General features: G+C 42.6%; 1 pseudogene; it reads left to right on the top strand.

The window, feature by feature from the left end:
- Positions 1 to 12,827: 12,827 nt before the first annotated feature.
- Positions 12,828 to 13,404, top strand: LOC128564525 (stathmin-2-like; annotated as a pseudogene).
- Positions 13,405 to 19,559: the final 6,155 nt, after the last annotated feature.

The raw sequence follows: 19,559 nt of genomic DNA, 5'->3' as shown, positions 1-19,559 counted from the left end.
AAAAATAATTTTATGGTTGGGGGGGTCACCACAACATGAGTAACTGTATTAAAGGGTCGAGGCATTAGGAAGGTTGAGAACCACTGCTCTAGTCCAGGTGAGCTCAGAAATCAGACCCCCAATTCCGGGCACAAATAGGCTGCCTTTTCTTTTCTTTTTTTTTGTTTGTTTCATTTGGAACAGAGTCACTCTGTTGCCCAGGCTAAAGTGTAATGGCACCAGTCTAGCTCACAGCAACCTCAAACTCCTGGACTCAAGTGATCCTTTTACCTCAGCTTCCCAAGTATCTACTTCAGTAGAGATGGGGTCTCGCTCTTTTTTTTTTTTTTTTAGAGACAGCTGTCTTTTGTTGCAGTTTGGCAGTGGCTGGGTTCAAACCCGCCACCCTTCGTATATGGGGCAAGCACCCTACTCACCAAGACATAGGAACTGCCCATACGCTGTCTTTTCTAGGCCACACTCTCTAGGCTCTTACAAGATCATGAACAAAGCAGCCTGAGACTTTTTTGAGGTGGTTCCAGCTTGAGTAGGGAGCACAAACCCCAATCTCTTTCCTGAGACAAAAACTGCAAAGACTAATAACCTTGGTTATTGGTCTTGGGAGGGACTGCATTCAACTTTGAAATGATATTTTTCCACCTGCAAAATCCTAGCCAAAATGTAATTCTCTAGATAATATATACCCCTAGACAAAGGACCTAGGAGAGGAAATTCTGACTTAGGTCTTCCCCTTTGCCAGAGCTCTGGTGCTTTTTACTCCTTCTGCATTCCCTTCTGTCTAACAAAAATCCTGTCTTATTACCGATCTGTGCTCTGTGGGTTCACTCTTCAAATCCCTGAGACCAAGGACCTACTGAGGAAGAAATTCTGGTAACAGTAAGACCTCATTTCTTTCTTTCTTTTTAAAAAGTATTCTCTTTTTAATTTTATTTTTATTTTTTGCAGTTTTTGGCCAGGGCTGGTTTTGAACCCACCACCTTGCATATGGTATATGGGGCTGGCACCCTACTCCTCTGAGCCACAGGCACTGCCCTCTTTCTTTCTTTTTTTAAATATATATATATTATTTATTTATTTATTTATTTTTTGAGACAGAGCCTCAAGCTATCGCCCTGGGTAGAGTGCTGTGGTGTCACAGCTCACAGCAACCTCCAACTCCTGGGCTTAAGTGATTCTCTTGCCTCAGCCTTCCGAGTATCTGGGACTACAGGTGCCTGCCACAACGCCTGGCTTTTTTTTGTTGTTGCAGCTGTCATTGTTGTTTGGCAGGTCCAGGCTGGATTCAAACCCGCCAGCTCCAGTGTATGTGGCTGCTGCCTTAGCCGCTTGAGCTACAGGTGCCACCTATTTTTTTTTTTAATTGAGACGGAGTCTCACTATGTCGCCCTCAGTAGAGTGCTGTACCATCACAGCTCACAGCAACATCAAACTCTTGGGTTTAAGCAATTCTCTTGCCTCAGCCTCCCAAGTAGCTGAGACTACAGGCACCCGCCACAATGCCTGGCTATTTTTTTTTTTTTTTTGTAGTTGTCATTGTTTTAGCAGACCCAGGCTGGGTTTGAACCCACCAGCCCTGGTATATGTGGCTGGCACCCTAACCATTGAGTATGGGCACCGAGCCCCCCTTTTATTTATTTATTTATTTATTTTTGAGACAGAGTCTCAAGCTGTCACCCTGGACAGAGTGCTGTGGCAACACAGCCCATAGCAACCTCAAACACTTGGGTTTAAGGGATTCTCTTATCTCAACCTCCCAAGTAGCTGGGACTATAGGCACCTACCACAACGCCCGGCTATTTTTTGGTTGTAGATGTCATGTCATTGTTGTTTGGCAGGCCTGGGCTGAAATCCAATCTATCGGCTCCAGTGTATGTAGCTGGCACCCTAGCTGCCTCTCCTTTTTTTTTTTTTAAAGGCACGCATGAAATAAAGTTTATTGAGGAAGAAAAAGATAGGTTTACAGAATAATAAAGTTTACAGTTTAAAGTGGCAGTTTAAACTGCCTGGGTTAGGCCTGCCTGGTGATTTATAGGTCACCTTGGAATCAGAGTTGTACTGTGCATGTGGACCTCCCATGAGCCTCTCTGAGAGCCCACTGGGAGGTCTGGGACCACCACGTAGATTTAAGCTAATGACATGATAATTAGTCTTAAGGCTATCCTAGGTCACTTTCAAGATGCTCATGTAGCCAGGCTTGGTGGCTCACACCTATAATCCTAGCACGCTGGAAGGCTAAGATGGATGGATTGCTTGAGCTCAGGCATTCAAGACCAGCCTGAGCAAAATTGAGACCTCATCTCTAAAAATAGCCTCGTGTTGTGGCAGGTGCCTGTAGGTCCATGGCAGGTTAGGACTGGGCTGTACAACAGGAGATGAGCAGTGGGCAAGGAAGTGAAGCTTATCTACACACACAGCCCACAGATAACATTGCTGCCTGAGCTCTGCCTCCTGTCAGAACAGTAGGGGCATTAGATGCTCCTGATTCTCATAAGAGCTGGTGAACTCTACTTATAAACTGCCCATGTGAGGGATTTAAGTTGCAGTAGTCCTTGTGAGAATTTAAGAACTCCCAGCCCCCATCCGCAGAAAAATTGTCTTCCATAAACTGGTCCCTAGGGCCAAAAAGTTTGGGAATCACTGTTTTAACAGACTTTAAAACATACCAATTTAGGCCAGGGCAGTGGTTCACACCTGTAATCCCAGCCCTCTGGGAGGCCAAGGCAGGTGGATTTCTTGAGCTCAGGAGTTCGAGACCAGCTGGAGTAAGAGTGAGACCTGGTCTCTAAAAGTAGCAGGGCGTTGTGGCGGGTGCCTGGAGTCCCAGCTACTGGGGAGGCTGAGGCAAGAGAATCACCCGAGCCTAAGAGTTTGAGGTTGCTGTGAGCTATGTAATGCCATGGCACTCAACCCCAGGGCAACTGAGTGACACTCTGTCTCAAAAAAAAAAAAAAAAAAAGTACTAATTTGACTGTACATCCTGAGTTAAATTGTTTAAAAGGACAAAAAGGTTCCCAGGGCACTGTGGCTCACTCCTGTAATCCTAGCACTCTGAGAGGCTGAGGCGGGTGGATTGTTTGAAGCTCAGGAGTTTGAGACCAGCTGAGCAAGAATGAGACCCTGTCTCTACTAAAAAAATAAATAAATAAATAGAAAAATGAGTTGGGTATCATAGAAAAACTAGCCAGGCATTGTGGTAGGTACCTATAGTCCCAGCTACTCAGGAGGCTGAGGCAAGAGGATCCCTCCATCCCAGAAGTCTGAGGTTGCTGTGAACTATGATGCTTTGACTCTCTACTCAGAGGGACAGCATGAGACTCTATCTCAAAAATAAATCAGTAAATAAAAAATAAAAATAAATAAATAAAATAAAGGGACAAAAATTACTGTAGAAACACAGAATCTATTTTTGGCAATCATTTTGTTAGCACTGGTATTAACAATGTGAAACTATTATATCTATTCAATATAGATACATATTTATACGTACAGTATGACTAAGCAAATTAGTAATAATGTTAATGTTGTTAGGAACCAAGCTTTTCAGCATATTGGAAAATATATAAGCATATAATCCAAGAAGTAAAAAACCTGGGCAGCACCTGTGGCTCAAAGGAGTAGGGCGCCAGCCCCATATACTGGAGGTGGTGGGTTCAAACCCAGCCCTAGCCAAAAAAAGAAGAAGTAAAAAAGCCTAAGATTCTGGAGTTGAATTGGAAGTATCATTAGGAACTCGTCATACACTTTTCTTTTCTTTTCTTTTTGTTTTCGTGAGACAGAGTCTCAATTTCTTGCCCTTGGTAGAATGCTGTGACGTCAAACCCTTGGGTTTAAGTGATTCTCTTGCCTCAGCCTCCAAGTAGATGGGATTACAGGTGCCCGTCACAATGTCCAGCTATTTTTTGTTATAGTTGTTGTTGTTTGGCAGGCCCAGGCTGGATTCGAACCCACCATCTCTGGTGTATGTGGCTGGCGCCCTAGCCACTGATCTATAGGCGCTGAGCACAAGTATTTTATTTTAGTTTTTTGAGACAGAGTCTCACTATGTCATCCTCAGTAGAGTGCCATGGTGTCACAGCTCATAGCAACCTCAAACTCTTGGGCTTAAGTGATTCTCTTGCTTCATCCTTCCAAGTAGCTGAGACTACACAATGCCTGGCTATTTTTTGTTGCAGTTGTCATTGTTGTTTAGCTGGCCCTGGGCTGGGTTCGAACGAGCCAGCATCGGTGTATGTGGCTGGCGTCATAACCACTGTGATGTAGGCACTGAGCCAAGTATTTTATTTTTTAAAACTGAGGTACTCTTAGGCTGGGCACTTGGGAGGCTGAAGAAGAGGATCACTTGAACTCAGGAGTTCAAGACCAGAGTGAGAAAGAGCCAGATCTCATTTCTACTAAAAATAGAAAAAATTAGCTGGGTGTAGTGGAGCACACCTGTAGTGTCATATATCCAGAAGGCTGAGGCAGAAGAATGGCTTAAGCCCAGAAGTTAGAGGTTGCACTCTAGCAAGGCCAACAGAGAAAGACTGTCTCGAAAAACAAACAAAAAAAACCCTGGGCCAGGTGTGGTGGCTCACCCCTGTGATCCTAGCACCCTGGGAAGCCGAGGTGGGTAGATTGCCTGAGCTCACAGGTTCAAGATCAGCCTGAGCCAGGGTGAGACCCCAGTCTCTAAAAATAGCTGGGTGTTGTGGTGGGCACCAGTAGTTCCAGCTACTCAGGAGGCTGAGGCAAGAGAATTGCTTGAGGTGGTGCCTGTGGCTCAAGGAGTAGGGTGCTGGCACCATATACTGGAGGTGGCAGGTTCAAACCTGGCCCCGTCCAACAACTGAAGAAAAAAAAAAGAGAATCGCTTGAGCCCAAGAGTTTGAAGTTGCTGTGAGCTATTATGACAGAGCACTCTACTGAGGGTGACAAAGTGAGGCTGTCTCAAAAAAAACCCCCACAAAACCTGAGGTACTCTGGCAAAACACATTAGGAGTTGATAGAGCTGACTAGTGGGTACACAGGTGGTTAGTTTACTATTCTCAGAACTTTTCTGTCTATTGCATTTCCTCAACAACAGCAAGACCCCATAGGAGGCCTAAGTGTTTGGACAGAGCCACAGCCTTTGCGGGTGCCCTGGTTTTCTGGCTTTTCCCTCCTGAACAGTTTTCTGCCACTGTCCTACTCTCTTTGTACTCTTTGCTTACCTAGAGTATATTCTCTGAGAAGTGCTAAGACAGTGCCATCTTTTTTGTTGTTGTTGTTTTGAGACAGAGTCTCACTATGTTGCTCTCAGTAGAGAGCTGTAGCATCACAGCTCACAGCAACCTCCAACTCTTGGGCTTAAGCGATTCTCTTACCTCAGCCTCCTGAGTAGCTGGGACTACAGGCGCCCTCCACAACAGCTGGCTAGTGTTTGGTTGCAGATGTCTTTGCTGTTAGCAGGCCTGGGCAGGGCTCCAACCCGCCAGCCTCGGTGTATGTGGTTGGAGCTCTACTCACTGAGCTACAGGGGCCGAGCCAAAGACAGTGCAATTTTGAGATCACAGATGTTTTCATATCACATTACCGTTGTTGCAGATAACTTCTCTTCTTCCTGATCTTGTCCACTGCTCACTCATCTCTGCCATCCTTAAGTACCTCCTGCCAACCTTTCAGGAACTTAAATAACTTCACAAAAATACCCCAAATAATACACATGTAAACAAGCAAAAGAAAACTAAACACAAAACCTTTCTCTCTGTATAGAGCTTTAGAGTTAAAGAGAAATTTGCACTGGACTCTTATGACTAACCTGTGAGGTTATATGTGAGTATCTGCATTTTTCAGAAAGGTGCAATGACTTGCCCAAGGTCACAAAACTTGGTTTGCTGTGAGTACAGAGTGGGAGGAGGACTGAATTCAATTCCATCTGGCTTCTTAGTCTTTGCAATTGCATCCCACTACTTCTTCAACTCCACACTTCATTAAAAATTACTATTACAAGGGTGGTGCCTGTGGCTCAGTGAGGAGGGTGCTGGCCCCATATACCGAGGGTGGCAGGTTCAAACCCGGCCCTGGCCAAACTGCAACAATAACAAAAATAGCCGGGCATTGTGGCGGGTGCCTATAGTCCCAGCTACTTGGGAGGCTGAGGCAAGAGAATCGCCTAAGCCCCAGAGCTGGAGGTTGCTGTGAGCTGTGATGCCATGGCATTCCTACCAAGGGCGACAGTGTGAGACACTGTCTCTAAAAAAAAATAATAATAATAAATAAATAAATTTATAAAAAGAAATTACTATCACAGACAGCCCCCTCATACTCTGACCTCTCATCCAATTAATGTGACAGGGGTCCTTTACCTGGAGCCCGAGAGTCCATGGCTCTGATCTTGGATGGGAATGTTACATATTTATATTCATTAACCTTTACAGAAATTTAGTATTTCCTCCCATTCTGAATATGAGAAACAAACTTTACTAGAATTAGCAGTAACTGTGACTTTGTCACCAACAGAAATCACAGATGTTTTCATATCACATTACAGTTGTTGCAGATATCTTGAAATATTACTTTTGCTCATCACCACTTTAAAATTGTGCCAGTTATTAAGCTGGCAGTGAGATCTTGATATTTAATATGTTAATGAATATATACTACTTATCACATTTTGTCCTTATTTTTATTTTTTTCTTTATCTCTGGTCACATTTTAGAATATTTTGATAACTGTATTTCTGTATTAGTGGTTTATTTTGTAATTCTATGTACTTTATGTTATTCACTTAAAATAATTATTTTGAGAAGGGGTTAGAGGCATTACCAGTCTGCCTAAAAGGTTCATGGAACAAAAAAGGTTGAGAACTCCTGACTTAAGGTTTCCTGAATGCAGGTGGTATTTCTTTTTTGTTTGTTTTTTTAGACAGAATCTCACTATGTCACCCTGGGTAGAGTGCTGTGGCATCATAACTCACAGCAACCTCTAACTCTTGGGCTTAAGCAATTCTCTTGCCTCAGCCTCCCAAGTAGCTGGGACTACAGGCGCCTACCACAATGCCCGGCTATTTTTTTGGTTGTAGTTGTCATAGTTGTTTATCAGGCCCAGGACAACTCAAACCCGCCAGCCTCAGTGTATGTGGTCAGTGCCCTACTCACTGAGCTATGGGTGCTAAGCCTGCAGGTGGTATTTCTGACAGATTGCTTCCTCTTCCCTGTCCAGGCCCCTCCATCATCTGCCAAGCTCCTTCACATAGGGATTGTTCAAGGGTCTCTGCACCTGATCGGTCATCTCACTTCTCTTTTGAATGAAATGTGGTGCTTTCCTGGAGTGTAAAGCTAAGCTAAGGGGACATCAACACAGGACACAGGAGCATGAGGGTTACATAGAAAACTTTTCTGTTCCTCTAGAACAAAAGGTTACACAAAACCTTGTTTGTTTTGGCTCAATACTCACAACTCAAAATCCAGCATGGTGTTGGGCAAATGATGGGTACATGGTAAAAGCTTGGTGAATAAATGAATGGTTGGATGGATGGATGTGAGGTCATACCAGTGGGTATAGGAGGTCCTTTGGATGGGCAGGAGGCCCTATGCAATGTGATTTAATTTATATTCATTCACCTGACCATTATTACTGATTGATTACTATGTGCTGGCAATGTTCTACTGCTGGGAGTATAGTAGTAAAAATAGAGAAAAATCCTGGCCTCTATGGAACCCACAGTATCTTGAGGAGAATCTTATACTTGACCCTTGGCCTGGGTTAGGTTTTCCCTCTGGGTTCCCACAGCCCCTTGCTCTCTTCCACATGGCACTGATCACACTGGCATATAATTGTCAATGTGGTCCTCTACACTGTGAGTTCCTTGGAGACAACGCCATGTTTAGGTCTCTAATAGGTCCCTGACACCAGCAAAGGACCTGGTACAAAGCAATGGTTAACCTTGAGCTGAATGAATAATGAATAAATATCCAATGCTGTTTATTCCCTTTATGGTTCCATAGACCCCAGCTAGAGGACATTTAGCTTTTCTAAGAATAAAAGTCTCCTTGTTATTATCATTTTTCTAGAAGGCCTTACCATCTTCTAGCTGGAATGAAAATTGGTTGCTCTTTCCTTCTCGTATTCCCTACCTCTCCCACATCTAAACATACATTACTCAAAAAAGAAAAATCCCAAAAAACAAAAACCAAAAAAAACAAAAAAGAACCTTTCTTGCTCTCTGGACAAGACAAATTATAAAACTCCTAGATCAGGCCCTGGGCTTTCCATGAATTAATTAATTTCATCCTGTGAAGGAGATAATGCTAGTCATACCTTATGGTTGAAGACACAGAGGTTCCTTAAAGGAGAAATTATTCTTCCAGTGCCAACATACAAATTACTGAGTGGTGTGTGAACCCAGCTCTGGTCTTACCATGCTTATGCACTTTGTATGAAGTATCAGTCATCCCACTGGACAAGGCAAGAACTAAGAATGCAGTAAGAATTTAAAAAAGAAAAGGGGCCTAGTGTGATGGTTCATGTCTGTAATCCCAGTACTGTGGGAAGCTGAGGCAGGTGGATTGTGAGTTGGAGACCAGCCTGAGCAAGAGCCGGACCCCATCTCTAAAACAACAGCGGGCATTGTAGCTACTTGGGAGGCTGAGCCAAGAGGATTGCTTGAGCCAAAGAGTTTGAGGTTGCTATGAGCTATGACGCCATGGTATTCTACCGAGGGTGACAAAGTAAGACTCTGTCTCAAAAAAACAAAAAGAGAAAAGGCACATTTCAAAGATAATAGATGTTAATATCAGTTTTCCATAGCTGCTGTTAGAGATGATAAATTAAATGGAACTTAATGAAAATGATGAACATTTGCCAAAATAGTCTCCTCTGAATCCATTTGGGGGGCTTAAAATACTTGCTAATTGGCTGGGTGCAGTGGCTGACACCAGTAATTGCTTGAGCTTAGGAGTTCAACACCAGTCCGAGTAAGAAGAGTAAGACCCTATCTCTATTAATAATAGAAAAAATTAGCTGGGCCTTGTGATGGGTGCTGTAGACCCAGCTACTTGGGAGGCTGAGGCAGAAGGATAGTTTGAGCCCAGGAGGTTGCTGTAAGCTAGGCTGATGCCATGGCACTTATAGCCTGAGACTCTGTCTCAAAAAAAAAAAAAAAAAAAAGCTAATTACTTGATTACATGAGTTTCCAACTTAATCAGCACATTTGTTTCCCAAGGCTGCCTTCACAAATTATGATAAACTGGGTGGCTTAAAACAACATATTTATTCTCTCACATTTGTGGAGGTCAGAAGTCTGAAATTAAGGGGCTGGCAAGGTTGATTCCTTCTGGAGGCTCTGGGGAAGAGTCTGTTCTATGCCTTTCTCCTGGCTTCTGGTGCCTGCTAGCAATCCTTGGCATCCCTTGGCTTGGGGCTGCGTGACTCTAATATTTGCCTCCATCTTCACACGGCCTCCCTCTCTGTGCACAAAGAAAGGTCTGTGTCTCGAGGGCACAGAGCTTTCTCTTAAAAAGACATTGGTCATTAGATTTAGAGATCATCTATCATCCCAAGAGCGTTACTTAATTACATCTACCTAGAATTTACTTCCAAATAAATTCACATTCACAAGTATGGAGATTAGGACTTGGTCATATCATTTGGGGGGACACAATTCAATCTATTACAACTGATATCTTTTTTTTTTCATGAACTTGACCAGCTTTATGAAAAGGATCTTTCAAAAAAAAAAAGAAAAGGATCTTTAACTTAAAACTCCAACCACTTCCTTATAAATTATCTTTTTGCCTTTGTCAGTAACAACAAGGCTCATTCTATCAGCATTTCATTACCTGCAGAGCATCTGTTAACTGGGTTTTGTTTTTTGTTTTTGTTAGACACTATATTGCTTTGTTGCCTGGGCTAAAGTGCAATGTCATGGTTATAGCTCCCTGCAACCTCAAACTTCTGGGCTCCAGCAATCCTCCTGCCTTAGTCTCCCAAGTAGCTGGGACTACAGTTGTGTGCCACCATGCCTGGCTAATTATTTTATCTTATTTTTTGTAGCGATGGAGTCTTACTATGTGGTCTCAAATTCCTGGCCTCAAGTAGTCCCCATGCCTTGGCCTCCTAAAGTGCTAGGATTATAGATAAGAGTGTGCCATTGTCTGGCCGTTCTAATTGATTATCTACCTAGTCTATATACTTGTCATGTTAACTGATTCATTAATTCAATCACCATTTATTGAACCCCTACCCTGTGAGAAGCCCTGAGCTGGACTGAGCTCTGGGCCACAGAGACGAACCAGACCACTTTGGGCCTTGTCCTTGAGGGCAGCATATGGACAATGAGAGTGAGTAGGGTTGTGGGAACCCAGAACAGACTCCTAACCTAGCTAGGGGTTAGGAGAGGTTTCCTGACATCTGAATTAGATCTTAAAGGATAAGGAGGTTGCAATTTTATTCCTTTAGTATTGGTTATTGGAATTAAATATTAGGATGGGCACTTGATATTCATCTATTCAACATTAATGGTGTGTAATTAGTTTTCTAACACTCTGGCAAGCTGGCATAACAGGTTTATATAACAGCCTTCAGCACAAATGGCCATAACTTCCATTTCCCTGCTGTTGAGCCATTTACAAAACATTTTTACAGTTTTTTTTTTTTTTGAGACAGTCTCACTATGTTGCCCTCCGTAGAGTGCTATGGCGTTACAGCTTACAGCAACCTCAAACTCTTGGGCTTAAGTGATTGTCTTACCTCATCCTCCCAATTAGCTGGGACTACAGGCTCCTGCCACACGCCCAGCTATTTTTTTGTTGCAGTTGTCATTGTTGTTTAGCTGGCCTGGGCCGGGTTTGAACCTGCCAGCCTTAGTGCATGGGTCCAGCACTATAACCACTGTGCTACGGATGCTAAGCCCATTTTCATATTTCTTTATAATAACAAAAAGCTCTTTGTTGTCATATTCATGTGATTTCTCTCGTTTTATCTCTTAGCTAAACTTAAAAATTATATTAAATTTTCCAAAAAGATAATTGCTAAATTTTACAAATTAAAGGAGATAAATCTGGGATTTATAATTCCTCAAATTGTACTAACTGAGTATTAAACCAAGGCCTTGTTCTAGTACCAGCTCAACCAATCCCTTCTTTCTGGGTCGCCATTTCCTCTACTATACAATAGACAAGTAAAGAAAATTTAGGCTGAAGGATTTAATGAGGTAATGGATTTTAGATACCAGCACAGCATCTTACTCATTTCTTTCATTCTTCTTAAATTTCAGATTAATGTTAGGGTACAAATCTTTAGGTTATATAATTTACAAATGAGAGGTAAAAATCAGTGTTGTGGTTGTGTCCTATACTCAGGGAGTATGCCATATATCAATGCATTGTACCAATTGTGTAGGAAGCTACTGAACCCCTATTCTTTCCTCCCCATCTTGAGTTTGAGATTTTCTCTTGTACAGGTCTGTGATTAATAACTTCCTGGTTTCAAATTGGTATAGCGTACATATGATACTTGATTTTCCCATCTTGCAGTACTTTACTTAGGAGAACGTTCTCCAGATCCATCCAGGTTGTTACACATGTGCAAGATTTTCATCTTTTTAGGGATGAATAATATTCCATGGTATACATATGCCACAGTTTATTAATCCATTCATATGTTGATGGGCACTTCCATTGTTTCCACATCTTTGTGATTGTGAACTGAGCAGCTAGCTATGAATATTCGAGTGCCAATGTCCCTGTGATAAAATGTCTTTTTTTGGTTTGGGTAGGTTTGCCTGGTAGCGGAATTGCAGGGTCAAATGAAAGGTCTACTTCTGCAAAACTTCCTATAGATGTTATATTAGCTTGCAGTTCCACTGAGAGTGCATGAGTGTTCCCATCTTTCTGCACCCAAGCCAACTGTTGCTTTGGAATCTTTTGTTGGGGGCCATTCTCACTGGGGTTAGGACGTATCTCAACGTGGTTTTGATTTGTATTTCTCTGATGATTAGGGATGATGAGCATTTTTTTCATGTGTTTATTGGACATTCTTCTGTCCTTATGACAAAAGTTTCTATTCAAGTCTCTTGCCCAGTTTTTAATGGAGTTGTCTGCTCTTTTCTTGTTGACATGCTTGAGTTTGTTGTAGATTCTGGTGATTAGCCCCTTGTTAGATTTGTAGCATGCAAATATCATCTCCCATTCTGAAAGCTGTCTTTTTGCTTTGTGGATCATGTCCTTAGCTGTGCAAAAACTTTTTAACTTGATCAGGTCAAGTTATTTATTTTGGATGCTGCTGCAATTGCTAATGTGATCTTCATATATTCTTTCCCTAGGCTGATAAGATGAAGAGTTCTTCCCACACTATCTTCTATGGTTTTTTTGTTTTGTGTCTTAGAGTTATATCTTTTATCCATTGTGAATTAATTTTTGTAAGTGGTAAGAGGTGTGGGTCCTTGGGCGGCGCCTGTGGCTCAGTTGGTAGGGCGCCAGCCCCATAAACCGAGGGTGGCGGGTTCAAACCCGGCCCTGGCTGAACTGCAAACCAAAAAATAGCTGGACGTTGTGGCGGGCGCCTGTAGTCCCAGCTACTCGGGAGGCTGAGGCAAGAGAATCGCTTAAGCCCAGGAGTTGGAGGTTGCTGTAAGCTGTGTGATGCCATGGCACTCTATGGAGGGTGATAAAGTGAGACTCTGTCTCTACAAAAAAAAAAAGGAGGTGTGGGTCCAGTTTAATTCTCGTACATGTGGCTCCCAGCACCATTTATTAAATAGGGATTCTTGGCTCCTGCTTCTTGCTCTGTCTCTAGCCTGGTCCCACTCTGCAGACTCAGTGCCTTATTCAGTCTTCTTTCTCGCTCTCTCTGGTGCTATAGCTGGACCTTTTGCCTTTGCCACTGCTCAGTATCTGCACATCCCTACAATGGCTAAAACAGCAATGGCCTACAAGGAAAAAATGAAGGAGCTGTCCATGCTGTCACTGCTCTGCTCTTGCTTTTACCTGGAACCTCACAACATCAACATCCACACTTATGATGAGGTGGAAATGAAGCAAACATGCCTCTGGCCAGGCTTTTCAGCTGATCTTAAAGCCACCATCTCCCATCTCAGAAGCCCCCAAAACTTCAGTTTCTCCAAAGAAGAAAGAAAGGTCTGTCCCTGGAGGAGATCCAGAAGAAATTGGAGGCTGCAGAGGAAAGAAAAGTCTCAGAATTGTTTCAGGTGCTGAAACAATTGGCAGAGAAGAGGGAACATGAGCGAGAAGTCCTTTAGAAGGCTTTGGGGGGAAAACAACAACTTCAACAAGATGGTGAGGGGGGAAGCTGATCACGAAAATGTAACAAATTAAGGAAAACCGTGAGGCGAATCTAGCTGCTATTATCGAACGTCTGCAGGAAAAGGAGAGGCATGCGGCAGAGATGCACAGGAACAAGGAGCTCCAGGTTGAACTTTCTGACTAAAGCGATGAGGGTCTGGCACACCCCACCAATAGTTAATCCCCCTGCCTGTGTTATAATGGATCATGCAATATCAGGATGGGGAATGTATGACATAGTTTAAAAATAACTCATTATAAAAATAAAAAACAGAATCAAAAATTTTAAAAAATAAAATAAATAATAAATAGAGATTCTTCTTCACAGTGAATGATTTTATTTGCTTTGTCTAAGATTAGATGGATTTTTTTTTTTTGTAGAGACAGAGTTTCACTTTATGGCCCTCGGTAGAGTGCCGTGGCATCACACAGCTCACAGCAACCTCCAACTCCTAGGCTTAGGCGATTCTCCTGCCTCAGCCTCCCGAGTAGCTGGGACTACAGGCACCCACCACAACACTCGGCTATTTTTTTGTTGCAGTTCGGCCAGGGCCGGGTTTGAACCTGCCACCCTCGGTATATGGGGCCGGCACCTTACCGACTGAGCCACAGGTGCCGCCCAAGATTAGATGGCTTTATGAGACTAGTTTCATCTCTGGACTTTCTATTTTGTTCCATAAGTCTATGGACTGTTTTGGTGACAATAGACTTGTAGTATAACCTGAAGTCTGGCCAGGTGATGCTTTCCAAATTATTCTTATTTTGTACAATTATATTGACTAATCGAGGTTTTTTTCTAGATCAACACAAAACAGAATTATAATTGGGATTGCATTAAATTTATAGATTGCTTTGGATAGTATAGACATTTTACAATATTAATTATTCCAAGTTATCCACAAGGATAATATAGACTTCATCTGTTAACATCCTCTGCAATTGCATTTCTCAGAAATTTGTAATTCTCTCTGTTGAGATCCTTCAGATCCTTTGTTAGATATATTCTGAGGTATTTCATAGTGTTTGGTGCTACTTTGAAGGGTAGTATGACTTTGATTTGATATTTAGTTTGACTGTTATTGGTATATATGAAGGTTACTGATTTGTGTACGTTGATTTTATAACCTGAAACATTGCTGTATTTCTTTTTTTTTCTTTATTGAGACAGACACTTTGTTGCCCCAGGTAGAGTACCTTGGCATTTTGTCTCACAGCAACCTCAGTATCTTGGGCTCAAGCAAGCCTCTTGCTTCAGCCTCTCCAGTAGCTGGGACTATCAGTGCCTATCATGACACCTGGCTATTTTTTTAGAGACAAGGTCTTGCTCTTGCTAAGGCTGGTCTTGAATTCCTGAGTTCAGACAATCCACCCGCCTCAGCCTCCCAGAGTGCTAGGATTACAGGCGTGAGCCACTGTGTCTGGCCTCATTGCTGTGTTTCTTTTTTTTTTTTTTTTGGTCAGGGCTGGGTTTGAACCCACCACCTCCAGCATATGGGGCCAGCGCCCTACTCCTTTGAGCCACCGGTGCTGCCCAATTGCTGTATTTCTTGATCAAAGAGTTTCATAGGCATCGCCTGTAGCTCAGTTAGTAGGGTGCCGGCCACATACACAGAGGCTGGCGGGTTCGAACCCGGTCCAGGCCACATAAACAACAATGACAACTGCAACAACAACAACAAAATACCTAAGTGTTGTGGCAGTCGCCTGTAGTCCTAGCTACTTAGGAGGCTGAGGCAAGAGAATCGCTTAAGCCCAAGAATTTGAGGTTGCTGTGAGCTATAACGCCATAGCACTCTACCAAGGGCGACATAGTGAGACTCTGTCTCACCAAAAACAAACAAACAAAAAAACCCAAAGAGTTTCATAGTTGAGTCCTTGGGGTTTTCTAAGTATAGGATTATATCATCTGCAAAGAGCAATAGTTTAACCACCTCTGCTTTCATTTGGATACCCTTAGTATCTTTCTCTTGTCTGATTGCATTGGCTAAAACTTCCACCACTATGTTGAAAAGTAGTGAGATAGTGGGCATCTCTCTCTGGTTCTAGTTCTAAGTGGAAATATTTTCAATTTTTTGCCAATATGATAGTGGCTGTGGGTTTATCATAGATGGCTTCTATCAGTTTGAGAAATGTCCCATCTATGCCTATATTCTTTTATTATTATTATTTTTTATTAAATCATAGCTGTGTACATTAATACAATCATGGGGTACAATGTGCTGGTTTTATATACAATTTGAAATATTTTCATCAAACAGGTTAACATAGCCTCAGGGCATTTTCTTTTTTTTTTGTAGAGACAGAGTCTCACTTTATGGCCCTCTGTAGAGTGCCGTGGCCTCACACAGCTCACAGCAACCTCCAACTCCTGGGCTTAAGCGCTTCTCTTGCCTCAGCCTCCCGAGTAGCTGGGACTACAGGCGCCCGCCACAACGCCCGGCTACTTTTTGGTTGCAGTTTGTCTGGGGCCGGGTTTGAACCCGCTACCCTCGGTATATGGGGCCGGCGCCCTACCGACTGAGCCACAGGCGCCGCCCCATTTTCTTAGTTATTGTGTTAAGATATTTGTATTCTACATTTAGTAAATTTCACATATACCCTTGTAAGATGCACCATAGGTATAGTCCCACCAATTACCCTCCCTCCACCCAACCTCCCCCCTCCCCTCCCCAATGCCTATATTCCTTTTTTTTTTTGGCCAGGGCTGGGCTTGACCCCACCACCTCTGGTATATGGGGCCAGCACCCTACTCCTTTGAGCCACAGGCGCTGCCCCAGTGTCTATATTCTTGAGTGTTCTTATCAAAGAAGTATGCTGAATTTTGTCAAAAGTTTTCTCTGCATCAATTCAGAGAACATATGGTTCTTGTTTTTATTTTTGTTTCTGTGATGAATTATATTTATAGATTTGCATGTGATGAACCATCCCTGCATCCCTGGGGGTAAAACCCACTTGGTCATGATGGATAATTTTTTTGACATGTAGCTGAATTCTGTTTGCTAAGATTTTATTGAGTATTTTTGCATTGATATTCATTAATGATGATGGTCTATAGTTGTCTTTTTTGCTTGTGTCCTTTCCTGGTTTTGGTATCAGGGTGATATTTGCTTCAAGAAGTTGGGGAGGTTTCCTTTCTTCTAAATGGAATAGATTCTGTGATATAGCTACCAGCTTGTCTTTGAAGGTTTGGTAGAAAGCATTGGCTCATTAAAGATCACTTCTCCTAACATGATCTCTAATATCTATTTTTCTGTAATTCTAGAACTTTTTTTTTTTTTTTTTTGAGACAAAGTCTCAAGCTGTCGCCCTGGGTAGAGTGCTTTGGTGTCATAGCTCACAGCAACCTCCAACTCTTGGGCTTAAGGGAGTCTCTTGCCTCAGCCTCCCAAGTAGCTGGGACACCCTCCTATGTGTCACTCACTGTTCTAGGCAGTGGTGAAGTAATAAAAAGCTACACTCACAGAGACAGGTATTACTACTGATTTGTTTACTTGTTACTTGCTCAAGCAAGTCTCCTGTCTCCGCCTCCCAAGTAGCTGGGACTACAGCCACTCACCACAATGCTCAGTTATTTTTTGGTTGTAGTTGTTGTTTGCGGGCCTGGGCTGGATTCGAACCCACCAGCTCTGGTGTATGTGTCTGGTGCCCTAACCACTTGAGCTACAGGTGCCGAGCCAATTCTAGAAATTCTTTTTTTTTTTTTTTTTTTTGCAGTTTTTGGCCAGGGCTGGGTTTGAACCCGCCACCTCTGGCCTGTGGGGCCGGAGCCCTAACCCCTTTGAGCCACAGGTGCCGCCCCAATTCTAGAAATTCTTAAAGCCCACACATGTCTGCCAACGCTTTCAAAGAGAAGCTTTGAGAGAGACAGCATGCATACAAAGAAGCTCGTTAACATAGCTGGAACAAGACTATTCCAAAGTACAAGTTAATTATAGGCAAATGTAATGTTTGGACACTGTTGATGTTTTGGGTTTTTTTTGAGATAGAGTCTTATTCTGTTGCTCCAGGTAGATGTAGAGTACAGTACCATCGTTATAGCTCACAGCAACCTCAAACTGCTGGGCTCAAGCAATCCTCCTGCCTCAACCTCTTGAGTAGCTAGGACTATAGGTGTGTGCCACTATGCCCAGGTAATTTTTTCTATTTTTACAAAAGAAGGTTGGTCTTGAACTCCTGGCCTCAAGCGATCCTCCTGTGTTGGCCCCCCAGGGTGCTAGATTATAGGTGTGAGCCAGTAAGCCTGGCCAACATGGTCATTTTGACTCTTGAGATTGTTTTGATGGGTTGGAAGAAAAAATTAGATAAGGTAGAAATAATCAACGTAAAATAAAACTGACTCTGGCTATAAATTCACACCTATTGGGCACAGTGCACTCTATCTGGGAGAAGGACACACTTATAACAAAGTATGTAAAGAAAACATGGGTACCCCCTAATATTCTGAAATAGAAAAATTAAAAAAGAAGCTGACAATGGCTAAAGCTACACATAGCAAAATTTATTATTAATGGAAAAGCAAATGAATGATCCCATCTTTGAACTCCGTGAAGTTGAAGCCTTGGAAAATTCCACTTAATGGAAATAATCAACAAAACTGACCACGGCTCAAACTGCTCCCAGAAAAAGGTGGACTTGATGGAAATAATGACTAACAAAGAAATTTCATAATGACTGAAGCAATACTCAGTAAAAATTGATAAAGATAAAAGGTAATGAGTGAATCAAATCTTCCTTTAATATTTCTAGCAAAAATAATGTATTTTGATAAAAATTCAACATAGGAAAAAAAAATCTATTCCTTCTGGCTACTTTAGAGGATTAGAAAAAAGAAAAAAATATCTAAAAAAATTAGGAATTATTTAACTGTGCTGCACAGAAAATTTACCAAGGAATTAAATTGGCTTAAAAGAGTAATTTCTTAAAAAACATTCATAAATTCATTAATGTTGATACAATTTTGAGTTAAAAGTTTACATACCATGACTTGGCAAGGATTGGGAGAATTCTTAAACTAGATGAAGGTTTTGAACTATAAACACAGTCTGCAAGCACTTTTATACCTACTGTTTTTTTGGATTCTCCTAATAAACTCATGAAGTGGCAGGGCAGGAATCATTCCTTACATTTTGCAGATGTAGAACCTGAGGTTTAAAAAAGTTAAGGGAGCTACTGAAGTCATTCATCATGTTCATAGCAAGGTCTAATTTAGGATCTGATTCTCAGATTCTCGTATCTGTTTATTTCCCTAACTCAGATAATCTTTTACTCACTTGGATAGACCAGAACCCTTTTAATCTTGACCCCCCCCCCCCACTCAGCTCCTACTTCCTGCCACTAGGAGAAAGAAGGGGGGAAATGTAAGAGAAGATGTGAAGACAGGGTTTAGAAGAAGGCGTGCCCAATGCAACACTAAGATAGAGGAAGGGACTTACTTGTGATATAGCCTACATGTCATAGGCTCACTATTCTCAGAGGAGGAGGCAGCCTGGGATTTTAAGGCTGGGAGAATAGGATGAAAAAGGAGATACATAGTTTAAAAAATATAATGCCTTAAGTATTTGAGGCAAGTGAGTCTTTTTTTTTTTTTTTAGGAAAGTGAATCTTGAGGGACAGGAGTACAGAGTGAGGTGGGGTGAAGCTAGAGAGACAGGCTGCAGCAGGACTGTGAACTAAGTTATACCCTACGCTAAGCAACCTGGGCTTTCTCCTGTAGGCCTACAGTTCTCCAGTGGGCTGGGTAGTGGAGCTCCAATGTCTTGGTGTTTCTTATAGAATGCTGAGGAATAATGACGTATAACATTAAAAATATTATAATTGGGGCGGTGCCTGTGGCTCAAAGGAGTGGGTGCAGGACCCATATGCCAGAGGTAGTGGGTTCAAACCCAGCCCCGGCCAAAAACTGCCACAAAAAAAAGGCGCCTGTGGCTCAAGCAGCTAAGGCGCAAGCCATGTACACCTGAGCTGGTGGGTTCGAATTTAGCCTGGCCCACCAAACAACAACGACAGCTGCAACCAAAAAATAACCAGGTGTTGTGGCATGCGCCTGTAGTCCCAGCTACTTGGGAGGCAGAGGCAGGAGAATCGCTTGAGTCCAGGAGCTGGAGGTTGCTGTGAGCTGTGATGCCACAGCACTCTACCCAGGGTGACAGCTTGAGGCTCTGTCTCAAAAAAAAAAAAAAAAAAAAAAGGGCAGTGCCTGTGGCTCAGTGAGCAGGGCGCCAGCCCCATATACTGATGGTGGTGGGTTCAAACCCAGCCCTGGCCAAACTGCAACAACAACAAAAAAAATAGCTGGGCGTT

Source organism: Nycticebus coucang, chromosome 14 (assembly GCF_027406575.1).
Source record: "Nycticebus coucang isolate mNycCou1 chromosome 14, mNycCou1.pri, whole genome shotgun sequence".
NCBI classification, from domain to species: domain Eukaryota; kingdom Metazoa; phylum Chordata; class Mammalia; order Primates; family Lorisidae; genus Nycticebus; species Nycticebus coucang.
Note: the sequence above shows the minus strand (reverse complement) of the source record. Positions and strands in the feature narration are given on the sequence as shown.